We start from the raw sequence: 10,097 nt of genomic DNA on the forward strand, positions 1-10,097 counted from the left end.
CCTGATGCGTTATTTTATGAGGTGGAATTATGGATGAATTACGATCATGAAAATGTGTTGAGCACTTAAGTTTTCTCAGTGGAATCCAAGTGTAAACCCCACCGAGCTTCTTCGTAAGTCCAGGGTCGAACACAGGGACTTGGGAAAAAATATGCGGTGGTAATTTCTTAGAAGAATTTGCGGTAACCAAATAAATCAAGTAGTTGTTGGGAATGTTGTTCTTTGTGGTAATAAAAATAAACAATTGCAGCGGAGTTCGAAAAGAGTTGATAAAACGGAAGACCCGATGAGTATGCAGTGAACGGGTTGAGAAGAGTTTCGGCTAGCACTTCTTATGATGCGTTCATGTTATGTGATCATGCAACACACATACAATAGTAAACCATCTCTCGATGCGAATGCTACGAGTTTTAATTCTAGAACGCATGCGATATATGCGATAAGTTTATAGGATCTACACATAAGCCTCTATTCTTATTTATGCGATGAAAATATGACACACACACAAATAAGGCGACCACATATATCATACGTATCTCTAGGATGCATGCGATGCAAGTTGGCAAACAGAGCTTATCTCTAAGTTCCTATCTTTTGTTTATGCAGTTTTAATCTTGATCTCTCGAGTCTGGATTCTAACCCAGTTCTTTCAAGTCTTAGGTTCTTTCTTTAGACTCTCTCTCCAGTAGCTCTAAAGGGATGTCGAGCACAACATAAAACAGATAATTGCAAGCAATGAACGTCCTAGGTCATGTTAGTTTAGTTCTTCTCAATCATTCAACAAGTTTAGCTACTCATGCGTGCTAAGAGAGTGAACATATGTAGAATAAGAACTTCCATTGTATAAATATAAAGATGAAGTACAAAATAACAATGCAAGAAGAGAATAAAGAGTCTAGTAGCAATCTCTTGCTTTCTAGGCTCTTTTCTACTCGTGTTCAAAAGATAATCTTGCTCTTGCGAGAGTCGGCCCGCTCTCTACTTTCTACGCCTTCGGGTTCTCTCTTGAATTGCCCTGAGCGATCTTCCGACATCTCGGCTCTTCTCTTGCTCGACCTTAAAATAAAAAGGAAAACTGTGGACAAGGCTAAACTATGGAGAAATTTATCTAAGTATCCAAACTCGTGAATAGGTGTTCCCTCTTTTCTGAAGGATGCCTTCGGTATTTATAGAGTTTCGGGGTGAAGGGTGGTTTCTCTCTTATGATTGCATAGATAGGATGGCTTCTCTGACTGATGTGTCGAATATTTGTCACCGTAAAACTGAGTGTACTTGTTATCGTTAGCATCTTGTCAACTTAATTCGGATTCGACTGTCATCAGCTTTCTGTCCCATCGTGATTAATTATGCCTCTCACCTAGATGCGCCCACCAAGTTGTGCCGATTCTATGCAGCAATCCTTCTTGAGCAGATGTTTGCGAACACAAATCACTGTAAAGCCTTGCGATAATGTTGCGTTAGTTCGTTGATTTCTTGTGATCGCGCTTTTCGTTTTGCGCCAATGCATATTCTGCATAAAAACACAAAAGTTAACTGTTTCTATGCGATGAACGCATGCAACCGTAATGTTATGAATTTAATGCTTTTTGAACGCAATTTAACATATTTTATCAATGCAAGCCAACATTGTTTAAGAGCTTAGCACTGTAATAACGTGCATTTCTGCTCGTTATCAACACCACTGACAGCCTTGACACACATCCGATTGCTTCCAGCTGGTCATTTCATTTTCTTCTTTTTTCTTATAATGTATTGTATGACATTTTGTGATTAAGGTATTAATACATGATGTGTTTAATGCATTTACGATTTTTGTATTTCTGTATTTCCTTCGATTCCTTCGATTTCATTGCATCACTTAGTGATAACAGGCAGAAATGCACATTATTACAGTTCGAAGTTAATAAACAATGAAAGGTTTGCATTGATAAAATATGTTAGATTGCATCCAGAAAGCATTAAGTTCATAACATTGCGGTCGCATGCGTTCATCGCATAAAAATAGTTAATTTTTGTATTTTTATGCAGAATATGTGTTGACGCAAGGTGGAAAAAGCGATCAGAAGAAATCAACGTGAGAACAGCGTCATCGCAAGACCTTGCAGTGATTTGTGCTCGTAAACATCTGCTAAAGAGGGATTGCCGCATAGAGTTGGTGCAACTCGGTGAGTGCATCTGGGTGAAAAGCATAATTAATCACGATGGGATAGAAAACTGATGACGGTCCAATCTGAATTAAGTTGACAAGCCCCTAACGATAACAAATTACACTCAGCTTTTCGATAACAAATATTCGATGCATCAGTCAGAGAATTAAAGCCATCCCATCTGTGCAATCATAAAAGAGAAGTCGTCTTTCATCCCGAAGCTATATAAATACCGAAGGCAACCTTCAGAAAAGGGGTTCAGCAAGTTCAGATACTTAGATAATTTTCTCCATAGTTAGAATAGCTTTGTTCTTTGTTTTTGTTTTATTTTAAGGCGGAAGCAAGAGAAGCGAGATTGTATCAATAGATCATTCCGATAAAGTTGGGAGAGTGCCAGAAGCTTCAAGATCAGAGAGAGGGCCAGCTCCTGCGGAAGCAGGAATATCTTTTGAACAGAATAGAGTTGACAGTGTAAAGGCCTTGGAAAGCAAGGGATTGCTACCATGCTTTCTATCCTTATCTTCCATTATCATTTTGTACTTAAACTTATCTATAGAAATGGTATTTACTTCTTTATATTTGTTCATTCTCTATTTATTACTCATGAGTAGCTAAATCTGTCGAATGGGTTGAAAAGCATTGAGCTAGCATAATTGGGGATCTTCATTCTATGCGATTATCTTGTATTATGTATGCTTCATTCGTCCATTAGAGATACTCAGGAGGGCAGTCTAAGAACAGGATCTAGGCTTGGGAATGTCAGGTTAGAATTTAGGCTCGGGAGAGTCATATTATAGAACATAATCAAGAGATAGGAGCTTAGGAATAAACACTATTTGCTATTAACGCATCGTATACATCCTAGAGATAGGATATGATTGTGTGCAATCACCTTGTCTTTGTGTGCATCTTGCATCATCGCATAGGAAAAGAGTAAAGACTTAGGAATAAGCTCTATGGACATTGTTGCATTCAACACAAATAGAAGCACTGCCCGCATTTGCATTGGAAAATGATTTGCTATCGCATGAGGGTAGCATGATCCCATAGTTTGATGCATTCCAAGGAAACGCTAGCAAAAGACCTTCTCAACCCGTTCCTCCGCATACTTAGTTTATCTATCGCATAATCGAACTTTTCTCAAATTTGCCGCATTGATTTACTTTATTACTGCAATCAACAACCTAAACAACTATGATTTATTTGGTTACCGCAAAGTCTTCTGAGAAATTATCACTGCATATCGTTTTCCCAAGTCCCTAAGTTCGACCCTGGACTTACCAGGAAACTCAGTGGAGTTTATACTTGGATTCCACTGAGAAAACTTGTTGCTCAACGAATTTCCATCACCGCATTTCATTCCACATTTTCATCACATAAAATAATGCATCAAGTTTTTGACGCCGTTGTCGTGGACTTGGGCAAATTAATGTGCTAACGATAATTTTTCTGATTTCTTTGTAGCTCTCAATCTCTAGCGAATTACGACACGAAGATTGAGAGGACGTTCCAAAGAAGTTTAAGAGACAGTTGCCAACAACCACCATCAGATAAAGACGATATGGTGGAGCAGCCTGGAAACAGAGCACCAAATGAAAACGTCATGGCGAATCCAATCCTACTGGAAAACGATCGTAATAGGCCCATAAGGGACTATACATCGCCAAACCTCTACGATTTCTCTCAAGGAATCATGAAGTCTACTTGTAACGACTGGATCCTTATATATTATGTTCCGATCGCTACGACATGCATACTTAGACTTTTCTATTATAAGATGAGTTTTGGTAAAAATTTCAAAAGAATATATCTAAGATTTTATTAATTAAGTAGAAAACTATATAAAAAGTTTATTTTACAAAACACCAGGATCCACAAAACACTAGCGTAATGATACAAAAATGCATATGCCTATAATAGTGAGTTTGATGGTTGGCCATTTGAGCGACGTCCAGTTCTACCACCTATGCTGTGTCCTTACCTATAAAGTTTGTAAAACTAGGATGAGTATACAATATACCCAATAAGTAGTTCTCACATAGGGTAGTGACCAAATGCACAATCACATGCAACATGTTCTGAAAACCTATGTTTAGGACTGAAAACATAATAACATGTGCTGGTCGGTTATGCTTCTAACTTAAATTTCTCTGCCCTGATAGGAAGATGAGGACTTAAGCGGAAACTAACCCATCTGATGATTAGCGGGTTATGCAGTCAGTAGGGCCAGAGTCGCATCCAACATCAACCATTAACATAAACATAAGATTGGACTAGAGGGGTGCAACCATACATACCCTGTTAGTCCCTAGCATAAACTTGACATTGAATTGGGTCTAGAGGGGTGCAACCATACACGCCCTGCTAGCCCTAGAAGCATAACCTTTATCTAATTAAAATTTAATCTTATGAACAAACAAAATGCATGAGGTCCCTTGTCGATAAACATATTTTAAACATGTTATGCAACATAACAATAACATAATTATGCAACATATTAAAGGTACACTACCACGAAACACTTAAAAAGAGGGTGAGATAACTACTTACCTTGACTGCGATCCTAGTTATTCCTTATTATTCCTTATGGTTTAATCAGTAGAGCTTTCCCTCTTAAATCAGAAGGAAATTTGGGCAGCACTTCCCTCGCGTTTACTTCTTCAAACTAACAGAATTACTTCACCCTTTTCGCACGATTTTTACTATTGAGTTTTGTTTGAGAATGAGTTTAACTTCTAGCATAAAGCCTCCTATTTATAGCCGTTTCCAGCTCTTCTCTGTGTGACAACTCATCCTACAAATGGCTTATTTAAAACTACTTAAGTTTAATTTTGGCTAACGTTTGCCCTTACGTCTTCAACCTTTGTTTGTATTCAATTTTAGGGTTCTCCATGTATAATTTATAAGATCGTGGCCAAATTCAATGCATAATCCACGCTTCTGTCCAAATCTTGCTCTTTCTGTTCTCAGAATCTCGCTCTCTCCAGCTTTCTCGCTAGTTTGGCTCTCGTGACTCTCACTCTCGCTCTTGATTCCTCTTTCTCCCACGGTCTCGTTGAGAATCTCACTCTCTCCAATTTTCTCTCTAATCTCACTAGTTTTTCACGCATGGGTTACCTTCACTGCTTGTGGATTCCACTTCCCCTTTTTAACTCGTTCAAATTTTAAGAGTATATGGGCAATTAATTCACCTCCAATTCTTCCAATGAGCAGTGCCCAAACAAAAAGTTATCTACTGCCAAATCTTCTGAATTAGCTAGTGTTCAACTTCTAATTAATCCTTTCTGATTCTGCCCCTTATTCATTATTTTTGGATAATTAATAAATTTCTTATCTTTTTTCCAATTCTAAATTTCCACCTGATTATCCTATTAAGTTTATATATTTTTCATTCTTAATTATATATTTTATTTTTTTTCCTGCTTTCTACATAAAATTTCGTCCTGCTTAACATTTGACATTTAATTTCCTGTAGTGTATGTGTACAAATTTTGGTTGTTACACTGCCCTTGATGGAAGCCGATTCGAAATGAAACCGGTGATGCTGCAGATGATCAAGACTGCAGGACAGTTCGGTGGAAGGCGTGGCGAGGACCCGCACGCCCACCTCTGAAGCTTTATAGAAAATGGGCGTATTCTCTCGAACCGGGAGAGATAACTTGGTGGGAACAAGTCGTCGAAAAGTTCATGAAGAAATATTTCCCACCAACCGAGAATGCCAGGAGAAGGAATTAATAACGAATTTTGAACAAAAAAATGACGAATCGCTCAACGATGCCTGGGCGAGGTTCAAGAGGCTGGTAAGAGACTGTCCGCTGGAAGTAAGTCATTTCATTTTTATTTTTTGATTAAAAAATTAATACATGATTTGTTCAATGCATTTCTGTGTTTCCTTCGATTCCATCTCCATCTTTCTTTACTTAGCATCCTTAACTTTCATTGCATCACTTAGTGAGATTGCTAGAGTATCACACACTTAGTCATGTGGATTGGGGATATGAAAGCATGAGCAAACCACCGAGAGGTGTGCGTTGCATGAGTGTGTGAGTAAACCTTATTTTCTTAGTGTAAAGTTGTAGCTACGACTGTCTATAGGCGGATGCAACGCTTGTCTATGAGTAAAGTCAATAACAACTAACTGTCCGGAGGGTAAGTGGTCGATCGTATTAAGCAATATAAGCTATTGTTCACTAGATATAGGAATAATCTTATGTCAACAAAGTTTATGCGGTTACCTTGTCTTATTAGCACTTCATTCATCATTTAGACATACTTGAGAGAATAGTCTAAAATCCAAATCTAAGACTCGAGAGAGCGGATTGGAATGCATAAGCAAGAATGGGGGTAGAGATAAGCTCTGTTTGCTATCACACAGCGTATGCACCCTATGGAGAGGATATTGCATGCGTCCAGGAAATAGGATACGGCGGTATGCGGCCATCACGCTCATGCTGCGAGAGCACGTGAGCGGGTTATGGAGGTTTAGGCAGGCATAGGCTTCCCGGCACTATCGCAGATACATCGCATACGTCCTAGAGTTAGGCTCAAGTGTGTAGCATGATGACATGGCTTGCGTTGACTAAGGTTGCCCTTGCGATCACTCTTAAGGGTTGCAATGAAGACATCTCCACATTTTATCTATTTTTCCATCCATTTACTTCCTGTCAATAGTTGTCGTGTATTTACCTCTCATTCCTATTCACATTGCGTTGTCTATTAGTTAGGAGTAGAAGTAGTGTTAGCTTAGCAACCCCTCGATCATTCTTTTATTTAACCGCCGCATGCACATTATCGCATTCATCTAGCTACAAGTCCCTGTGTTCGACATCGAATCACTCGAGAAACTTGCGTTCGCATTATACTTGGCGTGAATGTAAGAAAACTTATGACAGGAACGCATGGTCATTGCATACATTCGTTAATGCATAGTTCATTCCAACGCATGACCCGCTTACGTGTTTCACCAGATTTTAGGTGTTGAGTAATTGACATCTAATTTCCCGTCATCAACAGTCTCCACTGCGAAACCCCAAAACGAGTCCAATAAAGAAACATAATTCATCATTGAGCGAACCATGTCCAACAAGGTCCTATTTCTCCTCTCCGCTACACCATTTTGCTGAGGTATACCCGACGCTGAGAGTTGGGAAACAATTCCACGTTCTATCAAATAGTCATGGAATGCTGAGTCCAAAAACTCTCCACCTCAACCCGATTGAAGTGTTTTAATCCGTTTATCCAATGCGTTTTCAACTTCAGCCTTGGACTCTTTGAACCTTTCAAAGAATTCAGACTTCCATTGCATAAGATAAATATACCCGTACTTGGAGTAATCATTAGTAAAACTGATAAAATACTCATAGTCACCTCAGGCTTGCACATTCATATGACCACGAAGGTCAAAATGTACAAACTCAAGATACTCTTTGGCTCTATAACATTTTCTAATAAAAGGTCGTTTAGTCATCTTACCCTCAAGGCAAGACTCACACACTGATAAAGAATTTTCTTCTAACTCACTTAGAAGTCCATTCGTCACCAATCTCTCAATCTTATTGAGATTGATGTGCCCTAAACGTAGATGCCAAAGTTGGGCATTTTCTTTTTTTTTTTTTCTTTTTCTGAGTATCCAAATAACTTACTAGTTACTAACACAATACTATAAAGACTAGTCAAGGTGCATGTAAGATCAGAAAAACAAAGAAGGAATGAGAAATCGTCAAAGATGACTTCTTTATTGGCGAAACGAAGGGCTAGTTCTTTCTCTCTCCATCTTATGGTATTTCACTTGATTTCTTTCTTCGTCTTTCTTTCTCCTTTTCTTTTTTCTCCTTTTACTTTCTTTTTTTTTTCTCTCTGTTTCTTCTTCTATCTTCTCCATCTCTTGCTTAATTTTCTCCATTCATATGATTGTATCTCAATATCTTTTTGTTTTTCTGTTTTCTTCATCTCATTTCCATTGATACTCCTTTCTTTTATTTCTTTCTCTCTTTTTGTTTGCCCTTTGTTAAAATTTGATACATCATGTATTATTATTTAGTTTATAGCTACATGTCATTAAAGCTAAAATATTGAAATATTAGTTAAGTAACTTGGTCATTAGTGTTACGTGTGTGTATCATTAGTGTGGGTGTTAGTTTAAACAATATAAAAAATTGTTACGACTGTTGTATTTGGTTAGTTAATCATGTACTTTTTTGCTAGGTTGAATCACTTCATTTTATCCCCAATTCAAGTTACGGAGTAGAAGAACACACTAAAAGGTATGAAAAAGTTGTAGTAGTCTTTTACCTTCAGGCTATTAAATTTGAGTGATTTAGTCACATATTAACTCTAAATCTTGCCTAGAATATTTTTCTATCTTAAAATCTAGCTCTTTATTTTATCATTGTTTTAAAAAATATTTGAATTAGTCTTTGTCAAATATTATATCACACTTGAGCTTATGATTTTTCTGTTCCTTGATTTCTTGAAACTAGCTGATCTTTATTTTTTCACTTATTTTATTTATCTTTTAATCGGTTCTTTGAGTGATTAATTGTTTAGGATTGTGATTTATGATTTTATAGGGCATGGACAAAGAAAAGGAGATGACATTTTAGTTCGTGGGTATTTTCATCTCCAAAATAAAATCTCAAATTAAAGTCCTGAGTTAGTAACTGACAAATCAGAATTGGAATTGATTAAATATGTCAAGTGGGGATAAAAATTCACTTTAACTTTTTGTATTTTATACTCATGCTCCTTTGCCTTTTAGCATAATATTTTTTGGTTCTATATAGGCCAACGGAGGATTTATAATGAGTGCAAGTCACACAATCTAGGTGGACCTGAATACGACTGGGGTATTAAGGTAATTTTTTTAAAAAAAATTAATTTGCACTGCCCTTTATATTTAATTAAATGAATTGGTAAAAGTTCAACCTTTTGATGAAGCATAATGTTTTTTGTTGCAAAATGTTAGTTGAAAATTATGACCTTTATCTTATAATTTGTCTATAATTGATTCAGGCAGCCTGCACCTGAATCAGTTATAGACAAAATATATGGAAATACCATTTCTGTAAGTACACGACGTAATCTTTGTGATTGGTTCATTTTGTTATTTTTTTTTTGTTCAATTTCTTGTTTAATAATTAGTCAATTTTCATGTTATATTGCATTCAATATTTTGTACATTTTTATTCTTTTCTTGTTTATATGAAAGTTCTCTTTGAGCCATCTGGGTCCTCAGTCCTCTTGTGAAGTGCCTATTTATTTTTTTGCTATTCCTACGTTCCTCACTTCTTGGTGGAAACTAAAAATCCCATAGAAAGTTCATTTATTTTCTTGGTTGGTTCTTTGGGAACTATTAATACCTTCCACGTCTTGCGAAAAACCTCCTATATGTCTTAGGTCTGAAGTGGCAAGTTTTGTGGAGCATAGCCGAGTTCTAAACATTTATCTTGGTTGCACCTTTTCCACTAGTCTCTTGGTGTTTTTGGTTGGGATTTGTTTTAAGCCTTTTCTTTTTGCTAAGGTTGGGTTTTCATCAAATGTTGGTGGATGCCTTTATCTGTATGCAAATTTATTAATTTCGTGGAGACCAAATGTGTTTTAAAGTAGACTAAATTGTTACATTCGCTTGGAGACCAAATATCTCTTTTCTTTTTTTCAATGAAAAATTTCTTTTCATTGAAACCCTCTCTCTCTCTCGTAGTTTTAGCCACAAAAATTCTAGTATCTTGCTGGCCAAATCCTCACATCAGGGACTCATATGGAGCTTTTGGAGAACCGAAATCCCTTCTTAGTGTGTTATCCATTTCATCCACAAGCTCTTTCCTCTTATTCTAGTCAATTCCTTCTTCATCTTCTTGACCTTGTCGAACACTCAATTTTCCAATTCTTTCATTGATTCAATCTTTCATTTCGACCTATCTCCCAATTTTCATCTTCATTTCTCTCCTACCA

The sequence above is a fragment of the Benincasa hispida genome, chromosome 5 (genome assembly GCF_027475165.1).
Source record: "Benincasa hispida cultivar pf3 chromosome 5, pf3_genome.v1.1, whole genome shotgun sequence".
Classification (NCBI taxonomy): Eukaryota; Viridiplantae; Streptophyta; class Magnoliopsida; order Cucurbitales; family Cucurbitaceae; genus Benincasa; species Benincasa hispida.